This window comes from Neovison vison, chromosome 12, assembly GCF_020171115.1.
Source record: "Neovison vison isolate M4711 chromosome 12, ASM_NN_V1, whole genome shotgun sequence".
Taxonomy (NCBI): domain Eukaryota; kingdom Metazoa; phylum Chordata; class Mammalia; order Carnivora; family Mustelidae; genus Neogale; species Neogale vison.
The window spans coordinates 50,430,424-50,448,185 of NC_058102.1; the positions used below are offsets into that span (position 1 = coordinate 50,430,424).

The window sequence follows — 17,762 nt, forward strand, 5'->3', positions numbered from 1 at the left end:
TGTACACTATAACTTGATCCTGACAATCCTAAGAGGTAAATGAGAGAGTATCTCCCTCTTTTATAGGTGAGAAAACGTATGTTCAGAGCATTTCAAATGGCTTGTCCCACAACTAAGTCAAGGTTAAGACTCAGATCTCCCAACTCTTTCTCTGATCCGTACCATATCACCTCTCTCTGGCAGAAGGATTGCAATCCATTAAAAGGTCTTCACTGCGTTAGAAACTGGATGGAAATTAACCAAACGCTTCATTGTACCTTTGCAGATGAGAGCCCCTACACTAAATCCGCCAGCCAGACAAAGCCGCCTGATGGAGCGTTGGCTGTGAGGAGACAGAGCATCCCAGGTTAGACCAGACTGTTGGATTTTTCAGCTGTTTTACTTTTGAACCCTGTTATTTGGTGATCCTAAATAGTTCCAACTTGGTAATAAAAATCAATGCAATTTCATAGGGTGTAGACTGCATTCTACACAACTTGTTCAAAGGATATTCATAACAGCTAGCCTTTGGGAAAGCTTGCCAACTTGTGAGAAATCATCTATGTGCAAATCCTTTGTAAAATGACTTGAAGTTATGTCTGCTCTCACTCATTTGCTTACTCTCTTCTCTGTTTCCAGGGGGTGACTTTCACAGCAGCATCTATTTCTTTACTGAGACATACCAGCCAGAACAAAGGGGTTCGAAATTGCTGTGGCAGAACGTATATTTGCTGAATAACAAATTGGTCCTTTCTTCTTAGCTCTTTGAACATGGATTGACTTCCAGGGCAACTCTTGTAAAATTCTGGGACTTTGTCTCCTTAGGAAGCTGTGATTAGGATTCTCATACTTGAATAAGTGATACCTGTTTCTTCAACAAAACATTTTGGACAAACATCTTAAAATGCCTTTATTCCAAAACTTCAATAGTTTGAAGCTTTGAGTTTGAGAATGACACAAAAGTTCTAAAGAAGGGAAAAAATTCATAATACTACTCAAGCTTGATGTAAACGAGTTAATTCATGGAAAACCGCTTATGGAAGCAACTGTTCTTAAGAAGGGTTAAAACCATTAATACATTTAGACATGTATCAAAAATAATATCTTTATGTATTTTATATGAGTAGATTGAGTACCGCCAAACTTTAGCTGTGGGATTTAGAGCATAGTAGTTTAACAATTCAGGAGAAATAAAGCAGTATTTCAAAGATTAAATTGAATGGTTTGGCAAACTCTGACAATGAAAACAGGAATTTTTCTATTTGAATAAGAACAATACGAGTTCAGTTTCTGAGCAACCCTGCCCATGATTATTATTTACTTTTATAAGAATGACATGTGGTTATTTTTATTTTTATTCTGAAGGCTTGGATTCGTTATGAAAGTACATGGCTTGTAAAGAGGCATATTGTGAACATGTTATACATCCTTGTTTGTGTGGTTTGAAGATTCTAAAGTAATTTGAATTCTATAATTGGATAGCATCACCCAGTGCCGAGATTTCTTCTATTCCATCCTATAAAACATCATTCTTAATGCTAGTCACATTTAGAAAAACTACTGTAATCAGCCATGGGCTGTGTTCTCTACTTTCTCCTTGTCAGCAGTAAGGAAGTACCCAAAGTTTGAAGGTCAAGAATGCCAATTATCCACCAATTCCTTGCTGGCTTCTTTGCATTACCTGGTATGCTCTACTCTTCTGCTGGAAAGAGTGAAGAGATGTCCTAGTGTCCTTACCACTTTATGTGATATTGGACAAAAGCACTGACAATAAACGTGTTTTCTTTTCATGGGTTCTCTAGTGTTACTAAATTATAACACATATTTGAGGGCCAAACTCTTCCCTAAAGTCATTCAGTAGTTTTTTCTTAGTTATATGCTAGGTACACAGAAGCCTTTCATCATAATCCTCAGTTCATGACACACAGTAATTCTTCATTACAGAACTTTTTCCTTTGGTTCTCCTAGTATCAATTTAATTAGAACCATGAACCTTTTTTGTAGGCTTCATGGGTTATTCTCTTAGGGTTTACACATGGACAAATATCTTTCTGTTCCTGTCTGGTGAGGTAGCAGTCAGAAGGTTTGGGGGTCTTGAAAATCCTCTTATTTAGAACAGTCCAAGAAGAGAGACTTCACCAGCCAGAAACCAAAGTGGTTTAAGTGATTAAAGAAACCAAAGTGGTTAAGAAACCAAAGTGGTTAATAGCTGATTATTACTTACTTTATTGTAAGGAGAAGATTAAGGAGCTCCTTAGAAACTGCTTCCTGATTTCCAACACTTGGAGGTCCGAACCTTTACTTACTTGACTGTACTGTCTTACTTTAAAGTCCCTATTCATTCTTGTTCTAACAAAAAGGGGGAATGAGGGTCCTTCCTTGATCTATGGCCAAGAAGTCACTTAAGGAGAGATCTAACCCAGCATCCAAAAGACTTTACCAGTCACCTACTATGTTTACAACATTTATACCTACTAAGTCCACAGAGCAAGAGTCTGGGGAAGTGCATACTCTTTGTTAATTGCAGAATCTTTAACTAAAAAAAAAAAAATCCTAAAATGTTCTCCTGTTGAACTCCATTGGACCACATGAAGCCATAAGAGCAGAATGCAAGCTTACAGTCTTTGTTCCTTTCTCCTGCACTCCCTGTCTTACCCCTGTCAAATGAGTTTTACCGCCTTGGTAGCAAGGAAGGCTGTAACTAGGAATGGAACAAGGAATTGAAGGGAGGCCTAAACAGGTCTTTCTTGGCTAATCTAGCAGAACATGGATCGTCTCAGTGCAAAGGTAGCTCTGAAGGCAGATGCAGCCCTGCAGCCATTTTGCTACCCAGACACCATAAGGAAACACAAGGAAGCTGGAACCTTAAAGGAGCTATGGTTTTTCTCACCCAGACTCCACTCTTCAACAGTCCTGTGGTGGTGACTGAATTTGATCATTCTCATTAGCACTTCCTCTGATGGAAGGGGTGAGAGTGTAGTGGAGGGTGGAGGGGAGTGGAAAGCACTTCTTGATCCAAGTGTTAGGAAAGCTTCGTTCTTGGAAACGTATTCTACAAATGTAGACCTGGTGCTTCCTGGAGTAAGTAGTTACATGCACATGCATAGCCAAGATTTCTTAACATGGGTTCCACTGTATTCATGGCATAACAAGGAGCAACTTGTAATAATTCTGTCCAAAGAGAAAACCTTGAATGTTAACAGAAATATAATTTGCTTGTCATTCACATCAAGATCCACAACCCCTGTCTAAACTCAAAATTACTGCAGCAATTATTTTATACTCAAAAGTCAAATATGTGATTTTCTTAAGTGACAATTCAAATTGTAAATCCTTTCATCCTCCTCCTTTTCTCTTCTCAAAAAAGGGAATGGATTAAACGTCTCTTAGGAACAAAATACATTTGCTTTGGATAAAGGGGAAATGCATTATTCATGTTATTTGGAAATTTGTCATTTTAATCATGTCTCTTATGACACTAAATGTGAAGGAAAAAAAGATTTTTTAGCCTTTCATAAAGTTTTGTAAAATTTTAATAATGATGATAGTAAAAAAACGACATGAGTGTCTCTACGACACTGAAGTTTAAATTTAGATTAAAGACCTGTTAAGTCTGTTAAAAAATATTAAGGAAACATATTTTCAATCTCTTTTCTGCCTGTGTTTTTTTTTTTTATCAAAGAGAAGATGATTTCCAAGTACAAAGATATTTTGAAGTAACAGATTCTACCACACATCTACGTTTATTAAAAAGAATCTCTCGATCTGTTCCCGTTTACTTGACAGAGTACTGGTGAACTGAAATTTGGCCATTTCAAGAGTCTGTCCAAATTAGAGGAAATTTCTACTGATTCTTAGTTTAATACATTTTGCAATAATTTGTTGCATTACCAACTTAGAGATGAAAGATTTAATTATGTGTCTAATATTAATGAAGGGAAAAGATAGGATACTACTGTAGACCTCAAGGCCTAGAGTTATTGTATTATTTATTTGACATGCTTCCTCTTTCCAAGTAGGACAGCTTTTTTTGATTATGCTAGTCTTAGCAAAGATATCTGGGCAGGTCAAAATTGCAAGATGTCAAGCGTTCACATCTATTGTATTTTCAAACATTGGCGCCCCAGAAAAATTATCTTAACTGTAGCCAGAATGGGCTACAAAAGTTCATGCAGGATTTTTTTTCTCCTAGAATATAGAAAAAGACACATCAGTTTGGCCATAATGGAATAAAGTTTGTATCAATCTTTCTTACCTCTCACATTTGGGTATTTGCCGGGGGAGGAAAAATATGGAGCTGAGTCTGAAATGTCCATTAGCCCAAGATGTACACACCCAAGCTGTTTAGAATACATCCAGGAAAGGGTCAACACCTATGGAAAAATCAGTCTGGAGAAAACTACCGGGCCCTTGGCACCCCAGAGAAGCTGGCAACATTAAATTAAGGAGGAAGGTTCTGCCTTCTCTGTCCAGCACTTTCCTGTCTTCATTAACACAGAATGCGACACTATATCGGTCAACATTTTCATTGTTACGGCCCATAGAATATGACATTTACACTAGGTTTTTTTAGCTATAAGATTGTGTATGGGGGCATGTATGTGGTTCCACCACAGAGTTCCTCCAAAAAATAGGGGAGTCTCATTGGTGGCAAACTCCAGCCAGTGGAATCAAGTACGGATGAAATGTCCTACAAAGAAAGGTGCTGCACAATGTATACATGTATCAAATCATCACATTGTTCACTTAAAGTATCTTCTGGTTTTATCAATTACATCTCGGTAAAGCTGGGGAAAAAGAGGTAAAGGACCATTATATTTCCAGTGTATTCTCAAATGATTTAGAAAAGAAAATTTGCTGTTTCTGTGTGTGTGTGTGAGAGAGAGAGAGAGAGAGAGAAGGAGACCCGCATAGTGTTTCTACCACTCTTTTTGAATTTTCAACTTGTTTCAAAGATTTAAAGTCAAAAAAAAAAAAAAAAAAAGAATGGTGCCATAGTGCACCAATGTTGCCCAAAGATACTGCGTCAAACTCCGCTGTTAGTGAGGGAGTGACCCACGCAAGAGAATAGGAAAAGACAAGCACCTCTGCCCCTCAGCCAGGCTCTCCCCACATCCTCAGAAACAAACAGCAGACCAAGAGAAGAACAAGGGAGCTCAGGTCTGGCATGTGCCTTCCCGAAACCCCTCACAGTTAGTATTCGGAACAGAACATAGCAGTGTTTACCAGCATTCTGATGACTGGATATTTAAGGAATCAGCAAAACTAAATCATATCTTTAGCGAAAAATTTCTGAGCCAATCAAGCCGAGACTATGGGTAGCTTCAGAGATGTCTGAGAGTTTGTCCATATCCTTACTTGGTTATTTGTTCTGGCTATAGTCCTGTATCTCCCATGCTCTGAAATGGACTCATTGATTTATTGTGTGTTTTTTTTTTTTCTTTCTCATTCCACCCAATGTAAGCTGATGGAGGGCAGTTACTGTCCATGTCTTGTTGCCAAGTGTGTGTCCACTGCATAGAACAGAGCTAAGCAAATGGTAGGTGTTCAGTCAGGCCTTACAGAATGAATGAGCAGGCAGAAAGTGGCAGGCAGCTCTGCTCTGGGCAGAATCTGTGACCTTATGACGAGTACGCTTCCTTATGGAAGAAGTCTAACAGTGTCTCTTTACCCTATATATTCTGACTCGTGGAATGCTGTGTAGCCCTCGTTCACGTGGGCCTTGAGGCTGCACCAAATACATTTCTAAGGAAATCATCCACGGCCCAAGACAAATGAGTGAAATATAGGTCAGCTAGAAACTAGAGTATTTTAAAGGCCAGAGGTCCCCCCTCCAGCCTTACCTGTTTCCATCGGAGCAGAAAATGTCCATGCGGTCCTAGAACGCCACACGACGCAGGAAGTCGGAGCACAATTTAACAATAAAATTGACAAGATGAGAATGAGATATTCAAGTGTTCTGCTCTAGGAGAAAAAAAAAAAAAGGCTAAAAAGTATGTGAAAAGAGCCAGAGTCTATCAATAGATGGATGCAAGGCAGAACTTATTACTTATGATGGCAGGTGCACATTAAAGATTTCCCCCAGAGAACCGATCCACTTTGCTGTGTGGCTGGTGGCACGTAGTGAGCTCTCAAATAACGCTGGGCAAGATGAGCCGGCTTGATTTGTGTGCTCCATGCTGCCACTTTCATTAGCAATTCAGAAAAGTGACAGTCCATTATGTGTGAACTTCTCTCACACCTTAGTAAACATGGGTGAAATATAATAAAGTGGCATGTATGCGGCAAACAATTTTTAAACAGTAATTCTTCCAGCATGCCATTTAGGGGAAAATTATTTGCAGGGAATTAGTCCTGTGCCTCAATATTTCCTGAGCCCCCCCCCCCACTCCGTGCTACAGGAGTGGTGGCATTTGGTCACTGTCATGCTCCAGATACACATAGTAATGGGATGGGGTGGCCGGGGTGGCCAGCACAGCCCCCCAGCGTCTGAAGACCATTTTACAAGGAGGCTCAAGGATATGTGGACAAGAACTATAAGGAGAAAGCCTTTTTCCTTTGAGACTTTTGCGCTGAAGAAAAATTAATTCTCCCCGTTTCCAAGTTAGGGAGCCCTTCAATCAGGGTTTTTAAATCAAGTGACTTTAGAGAATTAAGCTGGGTGAAAGCTGTATTGATTGACCGGCGCTTAGGGAAAGTGAAGAACCGTCTTACACAATTTACGGTAGAATAGAGCAGTTGGGCCCATCAATATTCTCTTATTACATGACTTGGAATAGTTTCCCAAATTTCTGTCACTCACATGTCATCCTCATCATGCTGGCAATATATCTGTGTTCTGTCCATACCATAATTACTGTGGTTTTCAATCAGTTTAAATTGATCCACTTTTTTCTTAGCTTTATCCAAACCTTTGTTATCTGGGCTTTGAGGTACTAATTCTATTTTCTAACATAGATTTTTTAAATTTCCAAACCTGAAGTTTTTTAAAAGGTTCTGTGTCAGAGACTGTGGACTCTGAGAAACAAGCTGAGGGTTTGGGAGGGGAAAAGGGTCAGGGGTTGGGTGAGCCCGGTGGGGGGTATTATGGAGGGCACGGATTGCATGGAGCACTGAGTGTGGTGCATAAACCATGAATTCTGGGACACTGAAAAGAAATTTAAAAAACAGGCTACGTGTCCTCTCAAATACATCTGTTAACATTTATATACACCCTACTTCAGGAAGCACTGCGTTGGAATGAGGTTCTTCTCAAAAGAAATTACTTCGAGAATCCCAGTGCTGTGTACTTCGTTCGTATGTTGCTAAGTAGTTGTAGATTCATAGCGCAGACATGGATCTTTGGAATGGCAGTAGAAGGCATTTAGGGCTTTTGCTAGGAAATGAGAAGAAATACTAAAAGGAAAGGAGGAAGTTGAACAATATTAATCCAGAGCTTAGGGATAGACAAGAATGCATGGATCCTAAGAGTAACCTAATCTAGAAAGAAAAAATGAGGGAAGCTATAGAAAATTATAAAAATACTATGTGCCATTCATTTCATGCTATGCTTCCAGTATTAGACAACCGTGTTGATAAATATTGTTTTTCTCTTCCCCAAAACTCCTTCAGGAAGTAAGTTTCATTTATTCTTTTCTAACAGATAGGCAAATTTAAATTTGGAGAGCTAAAAGAACTTGCCCATGGTCACAGGGCCTGGAGAATTGTGGAGCTTGGACAAACCCTAGATAAAACTCAAGTTCAACTAGAATCCTGAACAATTCAGAGGAGAGGGTGGTGAAGACAATCCTTAACGAGTAAGAGGTGTAAAGACTTTGACTTCAACGGGCCACATGAACCTCTGCTCAGACATATACAGAAAATGTAGGGAATCCATCTTAGTCAAAACCAACCGGAACCCTTCGTTGGAGTGGGTCAGTGAGTGAAGGCTGAAGTCAGGGGGATCATACCATGATTTCTCTAGTAACAAAGGCCTAGGAGAATCCAGGGAAGAAAACTGGCCATGCTTCAGACTGTGCTATACTTTCTTCTATATATTTGTGATTTTTCAGGGCTTCCGATTCAAAGGAAAAAATTAAAATTGGCCAAGTAGGCTAGTAAATACTTGTTCTTAAACTGTAATACCATATTCTATGTTTCCCTTTTAAAACCTTAGAATAATACAGAACTTTAGGATAACACTGAATAAATGGAATCAATCCCCATTTTGTGGCCAAGCATTTAACCTTGCAAAGAGGTTTCTAAAATAAGGGGATATATATATATATATATATATATATATATCCCCTTATTTTAGAAATATATATAGATATTTAGATATATATATATATTTAGATATATATATATATATCCCCCACTATTGGATTAAATGAGTAAAGACTGACTCTAGGCAATGTGCATGCCATCTCTTTCTCTCTCTCTCTCCTCTTTCTCTCTCTCTCTCTCCACACACACACACACACACACACATATAAAAATATATAACATATATATTTTATATATAAAGTTTTTTTAATTAAACATTCTTATAGATTCTAGAGCCTATTAATGAATTAGATGTTAAACTGATGTTATAAGATTTCTGCATCATAACTTCTTATAGACTCTAGAGCCTATTAATGAATTAGATGTTAAACTGATGTTATAAGATTTCTGCATCATAACTGGGAGAAAATACTTTACAGCACCTGCCAAATATCTTCTTCTCTTTAAGAGTTTGATTGCACTTCTGGTGCTTTCCTGTTTTCTGCACAGAATGTAACTGCATAGAATGTAAACTGCGCTTCAATTCCATGCCTTCTACCCTTGCATACTTGGCTGCATTGCTTTTATTTTTTTCTCCAGCCATACTTTTATTTTCTTCTTAAATCCATTATAATTAACATGATCTCTCGTTTTTTTTTAATTCTGAGTTTTTATCAAAAGTGACCTTTATACTGTCATTCAACATTTGATTATCCAACAACTTCTTGGGCACCCGATATATGCCTATTACTATTCTAGGTACTAGGAATATCCTACAAGCCTCTGCCTTCCTGGAGTTGGCCTGCTAGTCAAGGAGACATACATTCAACAAGTACCTAACATAAGGTCAGACTGTGCTAAGTATAATAGCATGGAATAAACTAGTATAAGGGGTAGAAAGTAGTGGATGCAGAAAGACAGGCGCTCTGGGTTTGTGAGGAAAGTCAAGGATGGCCTCTGGGAGGAAATAGCATTTGGGGAGCTTAAAATGAAGGGTAACCTATATAATGTTCTGGAGGAAGTAGAGTATATATCAAAAGAATAGCAAGTGCAAAGGCCCTGAGGTCAGAATAAGTTTGGCTTGTTAAAGAAAGTGAGAGAAGTCCAGCGTGGTCAGAAAAGGAGAAGCAAGGCTAAGAGTGGTAATATGTGAGGTCAGGGGATGCTTAGCTGTTTCAGTTGGTAGAGAATGCTAACTCTTGATCTCAGAGCTGTAGGTTTGAGCCCCACACTGTAGAGATTACTTAAAAGTATAGAGATTATTTAAAAATAAAATTTGAGAGAAAGAAAGAAGGGGAAGGAGGGAGGGAGGAAGGAAGAGACAGAGACAGAAAGAAAGAAAGGAGGGAGGGAAAGAAGGAAGGAGGAAGGAAGAAAGGAAGAAAAAAAGGAAGGAAGGAAGGAGGGGAGGAAGGAGATTGGAAAAGGAGAGACAAAGGTGGGTTCTGTAGAGCTTATAGCCAAGGTAAGAGTTTGGAATTTATTCTGAGTGTGACCCAAAGCCACCGCCAGGATCAAACAGTTGAGGTACGATACAATTTTCTTTTTAAAAATTCTCTGGCTCCTATATGGAAAAGAGACTTGAAGGAGACAAGGGTGGAAACAGGAAGATCAGTTGCCATTCCAGTATTTCAGACAAGAAATGATGGTGAATCAGGATGTCTGGATGGCTCAGTCAGTTAAGCATCTGCCTTCAGCTCGGGTCCTGGGATCAAGTCCTACATCAGTCTCCTTGCTCAATGGGGAGCCTGCTTCTCCCTCTACCTGCCATTCCTCCTGCTTATGTTCTCTCTCTCTCTCAAGCACACACACACACACACACACACACACACACACACAAATAAGTAAATAAAATCTTTAAAAAAAAAAAAAAGAAAAGAGAAATGGTGGTAAGTCAGGCTAGGATGATGTAGGTGCAAATGTTGGAAAACAGTCAAATTTTGAATAAAGACCCCCGAGAACCTACTTAAAAATGAGATGTGGAATGTGAGAAGAAAATAGGAATCTAGGATGAGTCCATGGTTTTTTCTCTTCACTGGGTAAACAGAGGTGCCATTTACCGAGATAGAGAGCCACTGAAGACACCCTAGATCAGCAGTAGAGGGAGTAGGGAACTCAGGAGAAGCAAGTGGTGATACAGACTGTGGGGTCAGCAGCCATACGTTCACCCCTGTGGGTGAGTGAGATTGTTTAGGTGTGCAGATCGATTAAAATGGGGTCCAAGCCCTGAGGAGCACACCAACCTTCAGAGGTCAGCTGTGAAGGAAGTTTCAACGGGAGACATGAACAAAACAGAAGCAGTAGGAGGAGAACCGGGAGAATGTACCAGGAATCCAAGCTGAGAACCGCATGTCACTGAGGAGGGAGAAAAAACTGGGTCAAATATTGTTAAGATGAATAAGATGAGGCCTGAGAATTGACCATAAGATTCCCTAAGCAGGGAGTTTTTAGTGACTCTGGCTAGTTTCAATAACATCGTATGAGCAAAAGCCTGATTTGAGTGGGTTGATGTAAGAATAGGACTTAAGTAAACAGAGGCAGAGAAGGTAGACAATCTTTTCAGCCTCTCAACAGAAAACTATCAAGAGGAGTGGGAAAATGGGGCAGTTGTTGGAGAGGACATATGATCCTGGGAGTGAGGGACTCTTTTTTCTTTAAAAAATATGTAGGGTGACTAACATTACATAATTTTTAAAAATAATATGGGAGAGGTAACTGTGGGTAATACTAATATGGTTGATCCAGTGGAGTGGGAGAAATTGATGCAGGAGGGAGAGGGGGTAAAAGCAAACACAAAGTCTTTGAAGAGTCTAGAGAGAGACTATCCAGCATTCAGTGGATGTGTCAGCAGGAGACAAGGCAGACAGTCCAAGGCACAAAGGCAAGCAGGTGGTAGATTTCCTGCTGAGAAGATGTGTGAGTTCTCTTCTGTGGGTGTGGTATGTGTCCTCTTCTGTGTTCCATTTTCTTTGTGAAATAGGAAGGAGATCATTACAGAGAATAAGGTGGTGAAGGGAATGGTATAGGCTAGTAGAGAGAGGAGGTGTCATTTCAAAGGCTGGGAGAATAGATTTCCTAGGGCAAGTTCCAAGGCTCAGCAGGCAGCTCTGTAGATCTCTAATTAAATAAACCCTCTTGTCTCCTACAAACCCTACCTCTTCAAATCAAACAGGATAAAATGAACTCACCCACCTAATGCTGATACCCCATGTTGCCACTTTCTATTCCATTTCCCTTGGGAGCTCTCCTCCAACTTCTCCCTTCCAAACCCAGAACATCATATGTTTTTATTGAATTTTTTTGCAGTTTAGTTCATCCTGTTTCAAGCTGCTCTACAATTATTTTTCTGGATTCTACACTCATCTCTAATTTGAGGTTAGAGTCCCTTAAATTCAAGAAAACATACCTTTATTAAAATTTCCACCCACAAAATTTTACCTAGTAGGGTTCATATCTCAGTGAAGTCCTTGTTGGTTGTATAAAGACTCCTGTCACCGCTTAACTTAGGATCTGATCACTATTGTACATCAAACATTATAAAATAATGGATGAAATGATGAGTACAACTCATAATACTCTAACTCGTTCTCTAATAAACACTTAAACCTACCATACTCACATCCATGTGCACATGCGTGCACACACGTGGCACCTTTTTTTTCTGCTTTCCTCTTTCAATATAAGAAACTCCACATCCAACTTCTTCTGCTTCAATATTTTTAGAGACAGGAAACTTACTACCTTCCAAGGTAGCCCCCACTTTTTTTTTCTATTATCTCTACTTATTAGAAACTGTTCTTCATCATGGATTCAGTGGATTTCAATGGATTGAAATTGCCCACCCTGTACCTCCACCCATTGTTTCTTCTAATCCTCTTGAATTTCGCCAAAGTAAGTTCTTCATGTACTTTCATGCACTGATCATCTCTTCCCTGAGTTGTCATCGTTCTTGTTGTTCAACCGGGTAAAGCATGTCCATTCTTTCAACGTTGCTTTCCATGATGTGTTTTCCTCACCCCAGTGGTCTTTCTAAGGTTATTAATGCTCTTCACCATGTGGCAGCCAAAAGTGAAACTTCCTCTAACTGAAGAGAACACGGTGTGAGAAAACCATCTCCTTCCATGACCTGGATGCTCTCCATTGGGTTAATGCAGATTCAGGTTGTATTTTTTACATGAAATAGAGATGTTTGTTTGTGCTGGCCTGGCACCCAGTGGGTGTTGTTCTCCTGAACCGTTCCTAAGAGTTGGCCTTTCTGCCTTGAGCAGCAGCACTGTGTGTAACACTGGGCAACACAGGACCCTTCGTTCTGTTGTCTGCATGTTCACTTCTATTGTCTTCAGCTAGTAAAATTTGAGAAGAGGAGGGAAGGGTACTAACAATTGTTGGGCATCTATCATGTGCCAGCCTTATTTATTCAAAAGAGATAGTTAATTATTTCCATTTTATGGGGGAAGAAATGCAGGCTTACAGAGGCTTGAGTGACTTGCCCAAGGTTATGCAACAACAGAGCTGGTATTTGAGTTTAGAATCATCTGAATCCAGAGCTCCTCATCATTCAGCTCCATACTCAGCTCTCAAATGGTTCAATGCATCTAATAGTGTTAAGAATTTGGGACATAAGCAGTACCAAGGACAGAACTCTGAAGCACCCCACCAGGAATCTTGACCCTCCCCCTGTGAATATTGATTTGCAGCCTTTGGTTGTCATCCTCAGTGAGTTTTAAAACCACAGGCTTTGAGCTCTCGGTACTCTGTTCTGTCCACAGGTTATCATGAGAGATCTTTCTCAAAGCCCACTGAAAGGCTCAAGTGTGTACTTATATTATATTGTTTTTATATATAATGTTGATTTGTATGCCTTATTCTTCAGTGGCGAGATAATTCTATCTCAAATTTTACCAGGACATGCCCTTAATCCTAGCTATCTATGATTTCCAGAGCTCTTCATTGTAAAAATTGAGATGCTTACTCGTTCCTAGTCTTTTGGCATATCTTCATTTCATGGTCACATCTGTACATTCTCTTAATGCTAGGGGAGGTTATTTTTCTGACTCTAGAAAACTCCTTAAAATAGATTTTAAACAGTCAAGGAATCGTTCTACTATCACTTTACCTACTTTCAGCAGTTTTCTCATGCATTAATTTTAAATTCTACCTTTTCCATTTTAAGATCATTCTCCTTAGAAGCTGCTCAAGATATGCATCATTAGAATTGAGTAACCCAACATTTCACCATGATTGAAAGTAACATTAGCCCAGCTTCCACCAGCATTAGACTTCTTCCCATGTTCTTGTTCGGGCCTAGAGAACTCAAAAACATTCTTCTAGGTGTCCTTAATACCTCCTGTTGTTCTCACATGAAAAAGCTGTCCATATTCTAATAAAGTATATCCAAGAACTATTCTTTCTAGAAGCCCACATGAAGGTGTAGTAGCTATGGGAACAAGAACTCATCCTCTGTTCTCAGGAGCAAGAGATAAAGGGAAGGATATATTAGGAGTTTGCAAAAAAATGAAATGGCAAATATTTAAATTATATCAAGGACACAGGAAAATAAGAACATATATTGTTGGTAGGAATATAAATTTCTTAGAAGACACATTGGTAGCATCCATCCAAATGTTTAAAAATATATCCACTTTTCCCAATTCTGGAGATCTCTCCTACAGCAGTCCTCATCCTTATGCACAAATACGTAACTGTAAGTTGCCTACTTATGAGATGTGGTAGTTTTTGAGGATCATCCCCATTCTATAAAGAAATGCTTTCAAAAAGTATAAGTAGCCTCCCAACAACCATTGTCACCATCACTGCCTGCTTTTGAGATAGAGCATTATTAGCGTTGGAGGAGGGTGGCTCTGAAGAGAGGAAGAGACCTCCCCCAGCTCTGTTGCCTCACTGTTGAAAAGTGGAACTGAGAGGGCTTTCAGTCAGCCATGAGTGGACAGGTGGGGTGTGGCTGAAAATGGGCAGGACTGGAAATAAAATGTGCCAGCAAATCCATATATACAGAGATGTTCACTGAAGCATTGCTTATTAGTAAAATACTGGAAACAACCTCAAGTAACTATCAAATGAGGCATGATCACACAAATCCTTCAAAGAAAGATCACAAGACTTCTAAAAAGCGTGAAGTGGACCTATATAGTGCCTGTGGTGAAAAGATCTCCAAGACATATGTGTTATATTGAAAACAGCAAGTTATCACTGAGTTGTTTGATCCAATTTAGGTTAAATGTTAGTGTCTGACAAGAGAATGGAAGTTTAGACACAAATTTTGACGGTGGTTTCCTGAGATGAGACGAGGAGTAGAGGCAGAGTGTGGAAGGGCATCCTCAACCCGGGCTTTGCTGAATCTTATGCTGAAGTCAGTAACAAGAAGGAAAATTAGTGGATTAGAATCTTATCTCGGTGGGCATACCAGATCCAACCCCACAGATGGAGATGAGAAGGAGGCATCTCTGCCAGCTCACACCGCAGAAGTAGCAACCTTATAAACCCTTCCACGCGTGTCAAGAAGGTGATCCGCAAGACAGAGCAACACAAAGGTGAGGTCATCACTTTTCATATAAGTAAGAGAAAACAGAAAATTTGAAACAAAAAACATCACTGGTTTCAGATATTTTGAGTCATATGGAAAAGTGATCAATGTGTTCTCCATGATCCCAGAGGTGGAACCATGTATGTCATAGGTCCCCAACCAGCATCATCCCACCAGTTCAGGGAAGCCTCTAGATGCATTTCTTTGGCCGGTAAATACCATGAGACAGCAGCCATTGCCTTACACAATATTTCATGCCCACACCCCATTCTATGGATCAGGTGGCGCACAGCCTGTTTCATTCATTTATTATCTCTAATTAGTACCTGCATTTGGGTTCTTGACCGCTACTACAAGGGTAAGCTGTAGGAAATCAGATTTGGAAGCGACTTAAGGTAGAACTTTGTAAGACTACAGAAAGGCAGTATAACTCACCAGTTGGGAACACAGGCTCTGGAGTTAGCCTATCCCTTTGGAATTCCAGCCCTGCCACCTACTGCTGTGGGGACTTTGGCTGGCTACTTAAGTGTCATGCTTTGTGTGTCCCATTGTGTGATCCCATTTCCCACTGTGTGAAATGGGAGAGTAATGAAGTCTAAGAAAAAAAGTTGATGCATAGAGAGCATCTGTGTTGGTTTTCTATTGCGATGTAACCATATTACTGGAGCCTTAGCAGCTTAAAAATTTCTGTGCATCAGTAATCTAGGCACAGCTCCTCTGGTCTTCTTTGTAGGGTCTCACACAGCTGCAGTCAAGGCATCAGCCAGGGCTGCAGTCTCATAAGACTTGACCAGGGAAGGATCTGCTTCTGAGTTCACACAGATTTTGGCTGAATTCAGTTCAGGGTTTCAGTTTCTTGCTGGCTGTCAGCCAGATGCTGCCTTCAGCCCCAACACAGTTGTCTGCTTCCTCAAAGCCTATAAGGGTGGGAAAGCCTCCAGCAAGATGAGCACCCCAGCCGTGTGTGCAAAATCACATACCCAGAATCACATTCATCCCAGCACCTTTGCCATATTCTGCGGGTTAGATACGAGTCACACCCACATTCAAGAAAAGGAGCAACACCAGGCTCGTGATCAGGAGTTAGGGATCATAGAGGACCACACGAGAATCTGTCTGCCACAGCCTACGTCAGTCTTGGTCCACATAAGGTGTTTAGTGAGTGCAGTTATTAGTCACTGAAACTGTCTGAAGAAGACATCGATGGCTTTTGAGTATTTAAATAGGTGCTGGATGGTGTTTATAGGCACAGAGTGAAAAACAAACAAACAAACAAATGAAAGTAGGTCTTGAACTCTAAGGCTGTCTGTAGTATAATTCAGTCACCAGGAAAGGTGAGGATCTGCCTTTCAAAGTCTCCCCCAGCATCTTTCTGGGTTCATTGATGCTTTTCTTCTGACGTGCTTTCTTTTTCATTTTTACCTGACCTCACCTGTTAAAAAAAAAAAGGAAGGGGTAGAGAACTTCAGCATCCTCTGTAATTTTCTTTGGGAATTCTGAGTGGCTTTGGTCCCTTTTCAATATTCCAACTTTGGGGATGGGGTGGGGAGGAAAGAAAGACATATATTTTCCCTTTACTAAGATTTGTAGAATCCCAGGCCCTATTTTCAGCTTCTCTCAAAACCCTAAGCAGATTTGTGTACCTATATTGTACAATAAAGGCCATATAACATTACTGGGTGTTTCCCGAAGAGGGAGAGATGATAGATTGGGTTTCTAGGTTCTCTCTAGATCTTGTGGCTGACAAACAAAGGCTTTTAGCTGTCTGATTCATTCCCCAGCTCAATCACAGGCCTCTGCTATTTGTAGAGAAGGTTCGGTAAACATGAACTTTTGGTAGCCCAGCTTTAGGAGAGCAAGAAGAAAGCCGTTTCATTGTGGTAGCACAGAATTCAGAAATGAGTTTTGTATGCCTGAGAAGCTACTGATTTAAGACATATCTAGCCTTGGATGTAGATTTCATTAGTGCATCTACCAGCCCTATTTCTGCTCCTAGCCTGGGAAAAATGGAGTAAATGAAGAACTCATATGGGCCACACATGGAATCATCTACATACACCCCAAGTCATGCCCATGCTGGCTCCTGACCCTGTTACTTGGGGGAGAGTAGTTGGGAATGACTGAGGCACTGTCCAGCCATGTTAGTAACTAAATATGAGGAATACAATAACCATAAAGCATCCCTCTTATTTCCTTAATTTAAGCAATTTCCCAGGAGAGTGTTGAGGTGTTAATTGCTTCTGCACTTCTTTCGTTGACAGATATGTCCTTTTTCACCTGGGTGAGAGAAGCAATTATTGTAATGCTCTCCTGGGCTTGGTGAGATATTTCTTTAATGGATTTTAAAGGCGTTGGTAGGGCATTGTGCTTTTAAAAAGAAACTGTCCTTTGCTCTGTTCATACTTGATAACGTAGGCGGGTATTGTATTCAGACCGCATGATGAATCTGTTAACGGAGAGTATGTAGTGGGGAAGAAGACGAGAGTGGTGATTTTCTTCTAGGAAATGTGCATCCGGATTTCAGAAAGGAGAAAAATAGGTTCATATGTGTATATATATCACTGAGTTGAATAAAAATTAAAACAATAAAAAAAAAGAGTAAGCCTTTTCTTTAGATACTCAGCAAGGCATATGTTTCATGAAATTCAACACAAAGGTGTTATTTTCTGGAACTGGGGTGGCCTTCCAAATGAGGATTTGGCAGGTCGCTCACTTAATACAAATCCGTAAATATTCCTTTATCTGTTGTGTGAAAGTGACCTTCACAATCAGTTTGAACCACAATTTGTTTTAATGTTTCATACTTACATTCAAGAAGAAAATGAAAAAGAATCTTAGAATTTTTTTATTAGAATTTGGGACTTTTTAAAAAATTTTTATTTTTTTAATTTCTTTTCAGTGTACCAGAATTCATTGTTTATGCACTGCACCCAGTGCTCCATGCAATATGTGCCCTCCATAATACCCACCACCAGGCTCACCCAACTTCCCACCC

The 17,762-nt window shown here is 39.9% G+C and overlaps 1 protein-coding gene across 1 annotated transcript in view; it reads left to right on the forward strand.

Annotated features, from left to right (window-relative positions):
- The first annotated feature begins 273 nt into the window (after window positions 1–273).
- GRIP1 (glutamate receptor interacting protein 1) overlaps window positions 274–17,762 on the forward strand; it is a 182,394-nt gene continuing 164,905 nt past the window's right edge. The window contains exon 1 of the mRNA XM_044226314.1: window positions 274–346. The gene's annotated coding sequence lies outside the window, so the exon portion shown is untranslated. The remainder of the gene's footprint in view (window positions 347–17,762) is intronic.